The sequence below is a fragment of the Desmodus rotundus genome, chromosome 2 (assembly GCF_022682495.2).
Source record: "Desmodus rotundus isolate HL8 chromosome 2, HLdesRot8A.1, whole genome shotgun sequence".
Lineage (NCBI taxonomy): Eukaryota > Metazoa > Chordata > Mammalia > Chiroptera > Phyllostomidae > Desmodus > Desmodus rotundus.
The window spans coordinates 144,295,230-144,309,000 of record NC_071388.1 but is presented as its reverse complement, the minus strand read 5'-3'; the positions used below and the strand labels follow the sequence as shown (position 1 = coordinate 144,309,000).

At 34.4% G+C, this 13,771-nt stretch overlaps 1 long non-coding RNA gene across 1 annotated transcript in view; it reads left to right on the top strand.

The window, feature by feature from the left end:
* The window catches only part of LOC123478647 (uncharacterized), a 49,120-nt gene extending 35,549 nt beyond the window's left edge, over window positions 1–13,571 (top strand). Inside the window, exon 4 of the long non-coding RNA XR_006653918.2 lies at window positions 13,203–13,571. This is a non-coding gene — a long non-coding RNA (uncharacterized lncRNA). The remainder of the gene's footprint in view (window positions 1–13,202) is intronic.
* Window positions 13,572–13,771: the final 200 nt, after the last annotated feature.

Genomic DNA, 13,771 nt, shown 5'->3' with positions numbered 1-13,771 from the left:
TGCAATACTTGAGGGGAGGGCACCCAGATCCCCAGATAGCAAACCACGAGGCTGTGGGAGGAATGAATGACTAACATGGATGTTGTCACACTTCTTTCTCATAGCTTTAAGTGAAGGAAGGAACACACAGTGGAGCCCATTTAAATCGTGGGAGGCAATGTGCAAAAATGGGGTCTCGCTGGAGTTAGACTACGCACCTGAGGTGTGCCCTGTGAGGCGAAGGACACATGTTGAACATGCGTAATGACACTCGTGTTTGTTCTTTTCAAATTGATTTTACTTAGACATTCATATATATCCCACTTACTAATATGTAATAATAAACTGGGAAAGGAAAATCATTAAAAGGATTCAGTTTCAGACATTTACTTGGATAAAAGACAGGAACATAAATCAAATACAGAATGTTCCCATTTTATATACGTATTGTTTCTTTAAAACACCTCACAAAAATTGGCCTCCTGACAGCATCGGAGTCTCTGGAGAGCTGGTTACTGCAGCCTGAGCTCCTGTCAAGCCAGAAGTAATACAGATGAGTCTTTAACCAAATTAGTGACATCAGTTCTGAACGACAGGTTGTAAATATCAAAGAGGTTTGGGGAAAATATATTGTTTTTCTTTATGTCCTATAGATGGAGTCTAGAGTTTGTAAGTTGCCTTGGTTTGAAAATTACATAGCTGGCAGATATCAATAATCACAAATCTTCAATAGTGCAAGCTGGCTAAATTTGTGTTGGCTCTGCAAATTGCTTAAGTATTCCATTTTCAGCTACTTAAATTATAGGCTGAGTTTAAGTAAGATCTGAGTATATTCTGTCTTTGATTAAACAGTTGATTTAATTCTATACAGATAAGTAGATAGATAAAATATTAAGTCATTAATAGTTATCAAATAATATGTTTTCTTTAGAATCAGTGATATATAATCTTTTGGGATTATAGGAATATTTGGAAATCTGTCTAAAGCTACAGAAGCAGCAGAGTTGACAGGGGTACATGTTCTCTCTCAGTTCTGACTGACAGATTGTAAATATCAAAGGGGTTTGGGGAACCTCTCTCAGTGTTCATCTATGAAGCAGGACAGTTTATTGTCAGATATCTCAGGTATAGGAAAGAGCCCAGGCTTAGCCTTAAACTGCCCCTTGGGGTAGGATGGGTACCTAGAATATGCAACATGGCAGGTGAGCTGGTTGGCAATTCCATTCGCTCTTCTGACCCACTGCAAGTTGTGATAAGAGGAGTCGGGGTTCAACTTCCTAGGGCAAATAATTAATGAGACCAGGGTAAGTTCTAGTACTGAAAGGCAAACTGAGGAATGCTACAAGTGTTTGGGACAGAATCTTAAAACAGAATCTCAACTAGAGGATGTGGGACAATTCGGGGTTGGGAACCTGAGCAGGGTCCAGAATATCAGAAGAGGCTCTCTCTCACAGCGATTGAGTCGCAACTCAGGGGGCATACACTCAGTGGATAGATAGCATTAGGATTCAAAGTTCCTGCTCTTGGAAAGCTAACCTGGTGCTATGATGTTATGGACCCACAGACAGACACCTATTTTCTTTTTACCATAAATAAACATGAAATCATTCCTTACAAAAAATACTCGATCATGTATATAAAGTGCACACCAACATTCCTGGATTTTAGTAAATGTCAGTAAGCATAAATTATCACATTTTATCCTCTTAAATACCAGTGTGGTAGAGAAGGTTGTTTGCCTGTCTAGATATCTGTTTTTGTTCAGATATCTACCCCTCCCAGTCCAGCTCATGTGACTCAAGGAAAGCTGACATCATTTTCAGCTCCACAGTCTGTCATTTTCAATAGGTCCTAAATATTCCAGTCAGTTATTGCAACCCCATACCAATGTCAGTGACAGGGGACCTAGGCCACAGTAGCCTTTCCCCAGTGATTGACACTTGACTAGGGAGGAGCACGTGCTTTAGTCCCACCAGTCTGAAGGGAATTGCCTTTATTTTCATGTTTAAGAGAGCATTTATTTCTTTCTCTCTTTGCCAGCGTATAACCTCAATTGCTTCTAGAAGTCATTTGGTGTTGAGGAGGAAAGCCAGACCAAGGAAGAGTTCAAAGTTGAAAATTTATTGCAACCAGATTTGGAAAGTTCAGCTATGGACTTCTTTCCACTTGAGATAATTCCCCTTCTTATTAAGCCAGTTTGGATCAGGTTCTTTGTTCATTGAATCCAAAAGCATCTCAATGGACAAATTCATTCTCTGAATTTCTTCGTCTATTGTTCTAATAATCTCTTCAGATCAGAGCATTTTTCTTTTCTTGATCTTCATGTTTCTTGGTGGATTTTGTCCATTTTCATGGTTCTAATGACTCCTCTATGTATTGACATATTCCTGTTAGGCCTCAATATTGAGCTCCAAAATCATATTTACAAATACCACTAGTCATTTCCTCCTGTGTCACCAATAAGCTTCTCAGAATTAGCATTCTAATATTGAAGTTCTCATCTGTGATCTATGTTGGAACTACCTCTTCCTCCACTTATATTTTCATTATTTGTTATATTGTCATCACTTAAATTAAAACTTCAAGATTTTATTCTCATCTTCTCTTTCTGGCTGTTATCCAATCAACAATGCACATGTATGTTTCTACCTCCTAAAGTATTCCTACATTTATTTCTTCCTTGCCCTTACTATGTAACTCTGTAGGCCAAGTTCTTCATCATCTCTCACATGGAGAGTTGCAATCTCCTCTTGTTTGAACCTTAAAAGGTTTGAACCTGAAGCGATGAATTTCTTCCCTTTCCATATATCCTTCAGACATAAATTCCAGTCATCTTTGTAAATCAAAGAGTACTTCACCCATTTCCCTACAGGAAAATCAAACCCTTGGCATGTCTTCCACAGCCACTGCATGACCAGACCCCAGTCTGATTCCTGGGACTTCTTTTCTTCCCCAGGACACATTTCTGTGCCCCAACTCTTTATGTTTGCTTTGGAAGTCTGTTGGTTCACAGACTCAGGAAATTCTTTGTGAAATAAGAAACCGGTACCTGTACACAGAGGGCAAGGAAAGACTGAAGAAAGAGGGGGATCACTCTAGTTTGGTAGATACAGGTTTAATAAGTAATAGAATTGACAAATAAGAAAAGTGGCCTCAAGATTAGTGTATCTCCACCCTGCACTTGCCCACCAAAATCTCAAAAGCTTACTCAGAGGCCTTAACCAGATTCAGTCACCTATACCATCCAGATGCTCTCACCAACACCTTACTCTTTCAAGGCTGCATCCTTGAAAATGGCTCCAGCTGTGGGAATAGTGGGAAGAATATACATTTCAAGGAACAGGGAAAGGGGCGAGGAGCCTCCAACTGCCTGAGCCCACTCTTGATTTGATGATTAGTCACACCCTCTCAATGACCTCCAACAATGTCTCACTTCTCCCAAGCTCACCTTATTTCCTCTTGAATCCATGCAGTTATAGATGTTTCTTCCTCTGCTTCAAAGACCTGACCCCGTTTCTCTGCCTGAAAGGCTATTATTTATTCTCCAACATGCAGCTTAGTAACTTCACTGAAAACCTATTCTTAGCAGCAACCTCAGCTCTCAGACAAGTAATCTCTTCTTGCTCTATACTCAAATAACATTATACATAACCTCTTATATAGCATTTCCCACATCATACTGTCATTTATAGTTGGTGAGTCTAGATCTGCTTTTAAACCGCCAGCCCTTTAAAAGAGAGAGACATGATTCATCTGGGAATCTCTCCGACCAGTTAACACAGTATCTGGTCTATAATAATGTTTCAATAAATGTCTATGAAAGGAAAAAGCTAAAGGATTTCTCAGGGCTCCTCACAATGGCAAAATGTACGCTTTGTCAGGAAAGGTCAAAATTTTAAGCTTGTGCTAACTACACTCACACTCTGTCATCACTCTATCACCTGGTGATTCCACTTCACCTTCTAGGTTGTCCACAAGGGCAAATAACTTAGAAATTTCTCTCCCAGCCAAAAGCTGAAAAACTGCATAACTATGTCCTAGATCTGAATGGAAAAATAAAGATGTTCATGAATTTATTTCTGCTAAATAACCCATCACATCCTAAAGCTGTTAGAGTTTAAAAAAATCATGATATGCATATATACAAAGTTTAATGAGGTTTGAATGAATTCAATAAAGAGACATAAATTGGCATAATGCTTTTTATGTCCCTCTGTTACAGCTGTATTGAATTTTTTGTCCAAAGTAAAATCCTTTAAGGTAAAGGGAGATATTATGCCCAAACAAGGCAGGAAATGCAGAGCCAGACTCATCTTTACCCAAACACAGATCTCCGAGCTGGAGCCTTCCTAAAGAGCAGTGCAGCAAATGTGCTGTAACACCTTGTGTGACACAGTGATATTCTGTTTTCAAGCTTTCTCACAGAGATGATAATCTTCAGCCAAATATTATGTGCTATATTTCTCAGTAGCTTTCCAATGGTGCTAAGTCCTTTTAAAGTGTTGTTTTGCCCTTTCTTACATGAAGGTCCTGGCACATAGATCGGGAATTTTTATATTGTTTGTAAGAATGTAATTTTTGTGTTTCGTGTAGGCCTGGCACATTGATGAAAATGATAAAATTAACTAGCTTGAAATGGAACCCAAACTGTCATCTCATATGAGATTTTTCTGAATAAAAGACATGTCCCCTGATAACTCTATGCTGGAATAAAGCTGCAAAACTTCATAGTTTATGTGTGGCATATTTATATATTGTAACCACATTCTAAACTTGTTTAGTAAGAAAACAATTGGGCCCTGGCTGGGGTAGCTCAGTGGATTGAGCACAGGCCTGCAAACCAAAGGGTCACCAGTTCGATTCCCAGTCAGGGCATATGCCCGGGTTGAGGGCCAGATTCCCAGTTGGAGGCACACGAGAAGCAACCACACATTGATGTTTCTCTCCTTCTCTTTCTCCTTCCCTACCCCTCTCTCTAAAAATAAATACATAAAATCTTTAAAACAATAGTATCTCCTCATTATAAAAAAACAATTGGGAAAATGTGGAATAAATAGTTATGGGATCAAAATAATAAAAATAACAGTAGTAGTAGTTATAGTAATCATAGTTTCTTGAGTGTGTCCTATGTGTCAAGTACTTTTTAAGCACTTTAAATCTATTAATGCATTTAAATGTCACAAGAATCATATTAAGTAAGACACTGCTATTATACCCATTTTAGAGAAATTGAATCATGGTATGTAAAAGTAACTTATCCAAAGGCACATGCTAGGACGTAATGGTAACTAGGGCAGAACTGGTAATAGAATTCAGCCTCGCTTTACAGCCTACATATTTTATTACCATCTACATTGCTTCTGTATTTTAGTTATCCAAGGAGAACTATTGACTTTTTGGAAAAGCTTATTGCATGTTACTGAGTTACAGTGCCAATTATAAATTTTATTTTAGCCTTTTACACTTGTACATGACTAAGTCTTAAATATTCAGGAGTCATTTACATGTAAATTATTTTTGCCTAACTTCTGCTAATTTAACAGGATTGAATCATTGAATTGTATAGTTGAAAGTTATCCAGAAAATATTTAAGAGCAAACAAAGCCTGGATGTTTTAAACAGCCAATTTGAATACCTCAAAAAAATAAGAAGCAAGTTACTCAAGGTTATTTTGAATTCCAGTCAAAGCCAACTTAATCAGTGAGTCATGGTCAAGTAGTAGATAATATCACCTGGTACAAATGAGACCATAAGGAGCAGTTTCCAGAGAAGAGAGAAGTGGGCTATACAGTTACACCGAAAGGAAGTCTACAATCAATTATAGCAATTAAATAATCTAATTAAAATTATAATTAATGGATTTCAATGACCAGTTGGTCCCTATTATTATGTGCAGTGAAAAAGAATTCTAAAAAATAAGGCTTCAGTTTAGGAGATATAAATTAAATAATGCGAGAATATCTCCAGATCAAGTCGAGACCCTTGTCAGCTCACTATGAGAGGAAATGCTATCCAGTTTCCAACTTCCTGCAGGAGCTTACAAGGAAAATATGTTCAGAAAGCAGAAAGAAACTGATCTCATACCAACCAAATTAATCCTTCATTAGCAAATAAAAACCATATAATCTCATCCAATCTCAAAAGCTAAATAGTAAAATCCCAGGATTTTAAGATAGAAAACATACCATTAAAGCTTGAAAATCCCATTTATCAGTAAGCAAGTTCCGAAATCCAACCTTTGATGCTATTCTTTCATAATTTATTAAGTCCAACCTCCACCTTCAGCTATGTATTGGGAAGGGATAAGCTCTGTATATGAGCCATGCTGGGGAAGAGAATGAAAGTTACACAATAGAAAGCTTGATGCAAAAAGGGAGGGGATGCTGGAAATGAAAATTCCACACCAACACTGCAAGGAAGGGGAGAAGTCACTCCGCCAGAGAAACTGAACTAGTTCCAAAGAAGATGAAAGGCAATAGAGACAAATTTCAGACCTGTTTAATGCATTGTGATCCTCCCACTTTGATTTGGCTAACCCACCAAAAGAGACAATCTGAGCTTTTTCAGAAGGAGAGGAAAGGAAAAAAAATGAATATATATATATATGTGTGTGTATATATACATACACACACATATATGTACATATATATTCAAAACTATATATATAGTTTTTATTGTTTAAAACAATTTTAAAGATCATGAGGAACTCCTAGTGTTACCCTGTAAGGTGAAAATAGTAAGATTTTAATTTATACATAGCATACAATGCATAAAGGGGGAAGAGGAACAGAAAGAACAAGCAAGGAAAACACACACACACATACACATTTTTACATGCACATATATTTTACACACACATGCATACATATACAAATATATGCATATATACATACATATATAACATATACACACATATAGTCTTAATTGGCATTTTTGATGTCATATAAAGAATGCCAAAATGTTCAGCAATAGTTTTCAGTTTCATAGTGCCCACCACCATAAATGCCAAATTCAAGATTAAATTGGTTTATACAATAAGAGAACAACAGAGTAAGAGGCTCTGGTATAGGAGACAAAGTGATGTGGCAGATAACAGTTCTGCACCCAATATTTCACAGGTTTCCATATTTTGTTAGTTAATTTTTCAGTGGTATTATTCACCCACAGTCTTTCTAACACAGTACCTGTTCTATGGTTGAAAGAACCCTGGAATTGCAATCCAAAAACATGGGTATAAATTTGGCTTTGCCGTGTGTTATGATTGAGTAACAGTAATTTCACTTCTAAAGTGGAGTAATAAAACCAAAATGACATATTTGTGATAATTAAGATTGCATGTGTAAGACCAACTTGTGACCATAGCTGTTGCTATACTATAAACCGTAAAGTGCTAGGAAAATAGTAACTGTAAAAATTACTTTGGTTATCATTTGTCAACATTAAGTTATAATACATCATTACCTGAATCTAAGGCATAGACTTTGTAACATTAAACTTACAATCCAAAATGACAATTTAACTTTCCGCATGATAAAATTTCATACAGAAATATAGGACTCTCGAGTTAATATTTTAACAAGATTTTCAGTTTTAATAATTATCCCTTATACTTCCTGTTAAAATGTCTATGAATATATCCAAAAAGTCAAAAGCAAATAGTTGCATTGGAACTAAAGATAAAATTAAAATCATATATCAACAGGCAAAGGGGAAGTTCATGAACTGTATTACTGGTGATAATTTACTGAGAAGCAGAGGCTTGAGTTAAGCACCATGCGCTTTATTTTGGGGAAACAACAAAATTAAACAAACATAAAAACTTACTCCAGAGGTTCTCAGAGTACAGTCCTGGAACCATGGGGACCAGAACATGAGAATCACATGGAAACTTGTCAGAAATGCAAATACAGCAAATTCCCAGTCTTCACCCTCAAACTTGCTGAGTCAGAAATTCTGCAGGTAAGACCGGCAATCTGTGTTCTTCCAAGCTCTCCAGATGACCCTTAAACCACTGAAGTTCGAGAAATACTGGCACAAACACAAAGGAGATGCGGGAAAATATGATTCATGCACAACCTAGGAACTACCTCCAAAAGAAGAAGGCAATGGGCTAAAGCAAGTATTATTGTACTCACTCTCCAGTTTTAGGAATTAAGAGATTGATCCATTCCAGCACAATTAGGAAGAGTCAATGTTTTAATTATTTGATCCTAAAGACTCTCTGTTTCTTAACCAATTAAATGTAGTGTTTCCCATGAGCTGAGACTAATAGTTGCCAATTACTTGTGTAAGTAAACCAAACACTTTTGAAAGATTTCTGCTTGATGTCTTCAAAAACATTTTAAAGCACAGGGTTCAGATATTTGTAAGCTGTGAACAAAATTAAATGGGAGTAGAGAGACAAAAAGAATGGGAGAAGAAATGAAAGAACCTGAAACATCCCAAAAGAGAGTGGCAGAGTTAAATTTATACTATTAAGAGCAGATTAAAAGCAACCTGGGAAAAAAACAGAATAGAATATGAAAGTAAAAGACATATTGTTGAAACCATCATCGAGAAGATAAAAGATATGGAAATCTGAGAAGTGAGACCTAAACAAGAATGATATTTGCTTCCAAGTGAGAAATATAAAAACAGAAAAAGAAGCAACACTACATGATATAATATGGAAAAAAAGGCTGACAATGAGGAAAGGACCGAGTATGTGTATTGATAATAATCATAGAATTCCACTCAAAAATAATAATAAAAGACCAAATTACTACTGGGCATATCATGATAATTTCCTCTTATTTTAAGTTTAAACATAGAGATAAAATCCACAAGTTATCCAGATTTAAAACACATGTCACACTGGAGACAAATAAAGACCATCAAAATGAGAATAAATAGAGGCTATTTATTCAGAGCTTGCTATAGATACAAGGGGTTGGCTACTATTACCTCACATTTTCCGGAGACCTAAAGGCAGGCAGTGATATGGGAAAGCTTTATAGTAAAAGGAAAAAAAAGAAAAGAATGCTTCAGGTGTGCTCTGATCAGAAGTTTTTGGCATGAGGAAGTCCTATAACCCCAAGCAGGGCATCTTATGTACTTGATTAGGGGGACGTATTGGGCTACCTCCAATTAGTCCTGTGTCAAAAGTGGAAGCAAAAATTAGAGAAAAAAAATTAGAGAAACTTAAACTCAATGACCAAGTCTTGACTATTCTAAGCTGAAGTTTACAGAGGTTGTGGTCTGGCTCTCCAGGCCTGTTGCTGCAGAAGTTGTAGGTCATATATAGTCTTATCATTCATCCCAGATGAATTAAATAGTTAAATTCTCCTACTTCTAAGTGTAATAGCTTGCATGCAATTAAAGTCCATTTGGTCATAATTACTTCTCTATTTATTAGACTTATATAAATTAAATGCATTAAAAGACATCTACAGTATTTTGAACATAAAAACCCACTTTATTAATACTTCAAAAAATTTAAACCAATAAAGTATAGAACAATGAGACTATTTAACTGATACTCAGATAAAGAAAGATTTACTGAGCTTAATAGCAATAGAGGTTATTGCCAATATCACCAAGGAAAAGATGAATAGATATTACAGCATAAAAGCTAAACATTTATGTAGTTTGAACTGTAAAATGTGATAGGAAAAATGTGCAAATATGAAAAAAGTGTTTTTATTTTTGCCCATCTTTTTAGTTTGTCATTCTCTTTCTTTTAGCTGTAAATTTCATGTGTCATGCAGTCTATGAATTTTCAAGTCTTGGAATATTATGCTGTCACTTTTTATTGTTTAAAACAATTTTTAAAAATCATGAGGAATTCTTAGTGTTACACTGTAAGGTTAAAATAGTAGGATTTTGTTATACATACCATACAATGCTTAAAGGGGGAAGAGGAAAAGAAAGAACAAGCAAGGAAAATACAACACAAAGAATTATGACTGCTTTGCTGTATGATATTTTAAATTTTTAAATTGTATTTAATAAAACTGCTTTCAAAGTAGAAAACATTCCAATGATAGTTTTTGGAAATATATAGATATATATACCATCATATATAGAGAACAAATAATATAGAAATGAAAAAAGTGATTTCATGTTCTACTACAATTTTAAAATTACGTTATTTCTGTGGAGGAAAAATATTTAACTTTAATCTGAATATTTTTCCAGTTCAATGAAAAACATCCCATTCTTAGAAATAAGATGTAGAACCTGATTGCAAAATTAATTGGTTAATATTTTCAATCACTGTTCACTCATAACACCAAACAATTAATGATTTTGATTTTAACTTGAATATTTTGTAATGCTTAACTAGTTCTTTTTTATTTGATGCTATATTCACATTTGACTCTTTCATTATTATTATTAATTTTAGCATTTGATATTCATTCTATGTAGAGTTATATTGAACCTATGTAAACTTAAATGTTGATGAAAGGGGAGAAAATTAATAATATTTAAGGATTGAATCTTTCAATATTCCAGAAATAAGTTTAAACAATACTCACCAGGAAAAGAAATGGCAAATGTTTTTCTCCTTATTGAAGTTTGCACCTGCCAGAAATTTCATCTCTGAAATGTCATTTTCTTTTATGTAATATAACATTATGAAAATCTTCCAAAACTGTCATTTATCCAACCACTTAATAGAGATGAAGATGTAGAGTAAGCCTAATTATAACCAGAAATCCAGAGAAATGAGATTTAAAGGAATAAAGACATCTTGTTTCATTATAACATAAAATACAACCTTGGAGATATCTGCAAGGTGAAAATCGATGACACTAGATCTGTCCTAATTAGGGAAATCTATAAACTCAATTCTCAAGATATTTAAGGTATATTATGTTTTTACTTAGGTAAAATATCTGACATTAAGAGTTTTTAAAAATATGGGCATTTAAATATATGTTTTTGTTTTTCTGCTTTTGTTACCACTAATTTTAAATATCTCTTTAGACATTTTCCCTCAAAATATAATTCCTTGACCTGGAGAAAAAAAAAAGCATTTTTGTTTCACTTAGACTAGAGTGAAATCTTGTAAATTAACTTTGTTATTTTCAGAACCATATTTAGAAAAAAATTTTATTAAAATTTAATGTTCATGTTTTCCAAATTCTGAGAGTCATTGGAAAAGAAAAAAAATGGACAAAATATGTTCTGTTCTCAAAATTTACCATATCTTTCATTATATGGGCAAGATACTAGTTTTAAGCTCCATGTACCATGCTCCAGCCCATCTGTTGTTGAATCTATACACTAACCTTTTCATTGATTAGTGCATCTATCCCAATATTAATTGCACGCTTTGTGACATGTTTTACAACAGGTTCTAGGTATACCAGAGAGCAGAAAAAGGTAGTCTGACCTGCAGCCTTTTGGAGTTCACTGGGCGTGTGAATGTGCAGAGTTTCCTGTCTTTGTGTAGCAGAAATAACTACTTCGTTCTAGAATAAATTAGTATAATGACAACAAGACGTTGTATACTGATTTTGACAATTTTGGGTGGTCTGATCATGGAGACAATTGTTGGAAAGGACTAGGACCCTCACTCTTACCATGGCTGTCACATTAAAGGTGCACTTATCTAATTGCAATCCTTTTATGTTTTTATCTGTAAGCTTGTCCTTCATAATTTAAGATTGTTTTTCCCATAAAAATCTCTCCCCCACCAAAAAAGTAAAAAGTGGAAGGTTTTGAACAGTAGAAGCACCCACTGACTTGGGCAAAGGAAGGAAGACAGGTACTCATATTACCGGTGGAAATGTTCAATTGTAGTGTTTCTAGCAGGCAATTTGACAAAATAAGTCAAATGCTTAATAGAAAGTATTCTTTGACCTAATATTTAGAGCCACTTCTAAAAATTTATCTTAAAAGTTTTTTTTTTTATAATTTGATTTTTCTATGTACCTGAAAGATACTGAAACAGTATCCCCAGAGTTATTGGAAGCTATGGGATAAACGTGGTCCATTTTTCTGGCTCATATTTTAAGAAGAGAACAAAAGAAAGTTCTTGGGGTTTTTTGAATAATTTTGTCACATACATATATTCAAATTATCAGTATCTGATGACATGGGAGAATTTTTTCCTGACATCAAAAAAGTAGTATATCTATGAACATACATTGATGAAAGTGGGACTTTCAAATCAGTGAGTTCCATCAAATGCAGTCAGTGTGAATTGGGATAATGGCTACTCTGGCTCATGTGAAAAATTAGGTTGGAGTGTATGATTTTCTAGAGGCCTAAGAGTTCTCTAAGATTCATATTTTAAAATTTCCTTGTCATTTACATTTTTGGCTATGTTTTGATTCACTGTCAAAGAAATATATATTCTCATAAATCAGTTAAACTCCATGTGAATGTTATAATTAATTATACTTATTAACATTTCTCTTTGAATTACTTATTAACTACAAATATTAAAAAATGGGAAGCTTGTAATTTTAATATCAATTTATATGTCCTTCTAAATGTATAATTTCAATTGAGAATATAGAGATGTTAATAAAAACAAATTTGATGCATAACTTAAAACTCTGGTAGAAGAGATAGGTAGAAAAATACAATACATGAAATCATTTAAAACTGGAGTGTGAACTGTGAAACTGATAGTTTTCTTCAAAAGCTTTATGCACCAGAATCCACGTCATCATTATTCATCAAACATATGTTGCATCCAAGATTTTGTTTTCCTTGATTTTTTAAATTGTGCTCAATGATGTTAAAACTGGGAAAAAATAAATGGCTTAAATATTTATTTTGAAGAAATATTTAATGACATGGAGAAAACTTTTAAACACTCTCCTAAGGAAATATATGATGACCTACTGAGAAAAAATGCTCTGATGGAGCTTTTAAATGCTATTAGATTTACATATTTTTTGTTAAGGAAAAAGAAAAGAGCATAAAAACAAAGAATATATCAGCTAAGGTCAAAAAATGCTCTTAACATTAACAGATTACAATAATTAACTTGTTTTATTTCACAGAATAATTTGAAAATATTTTGTTAAAATTCTGAGTGTTAAAAGTGAGAAAGAGGTGGCTTTTATTACATGCGACAACACATATGAGAGCAAGTCGGAGCATCAGGTGAAAGTGCTGTTGATCTGTCTCATGAATTAGTGACTCTGGATTCATTGGCACAGGATGAAAATTATAGTTACTGGAGTACAAGAAGCCGTAATATTATCATTCATCTTTTCTCCCAGGGGAAAAAAAGAGGAGAGGGGAGCTTCCAAACAGTGAAATGACTGATGAATCAATGTGACTCTCTCAACCAACCACAAGACCCAAGTACCTTCACATCAAATCAAGATGAGACTCATCAACATTTCCTTAAAGAAGTCTGGAAAGATTTCAAGTTGTTGATCTTGGGCAGCAGCATGCCATTTGTCTTCATGAACTACCATAAAACAAGTAAAATATTATTGTCATTTTCACCTACATATATATGTAAGTTACATATCTTAAAATATCATGGTGCCAACACAGAGAGAGGAAATAGCAGGATATATATAAAATATCCCATTAGTACAAGAGCCACCTCAAGCTTGGTTCATGTTCTTCTATTCTCTGTCTTAGGGATACTCCAAATAAACAATTTGAAGCACATGCCCTTGAAAATGATCATATACATTTTTCAGAATGATTATGGAATTATTGTTTTAGGGAAAACAAAACCAAAAGCAAAGAAAACAAGAGAAATAGGAAATGAGTATTATAATGTATTTCTACGCAGTTTATAAAAGATTGCTGCAGATTTTTGTAATGACATGAA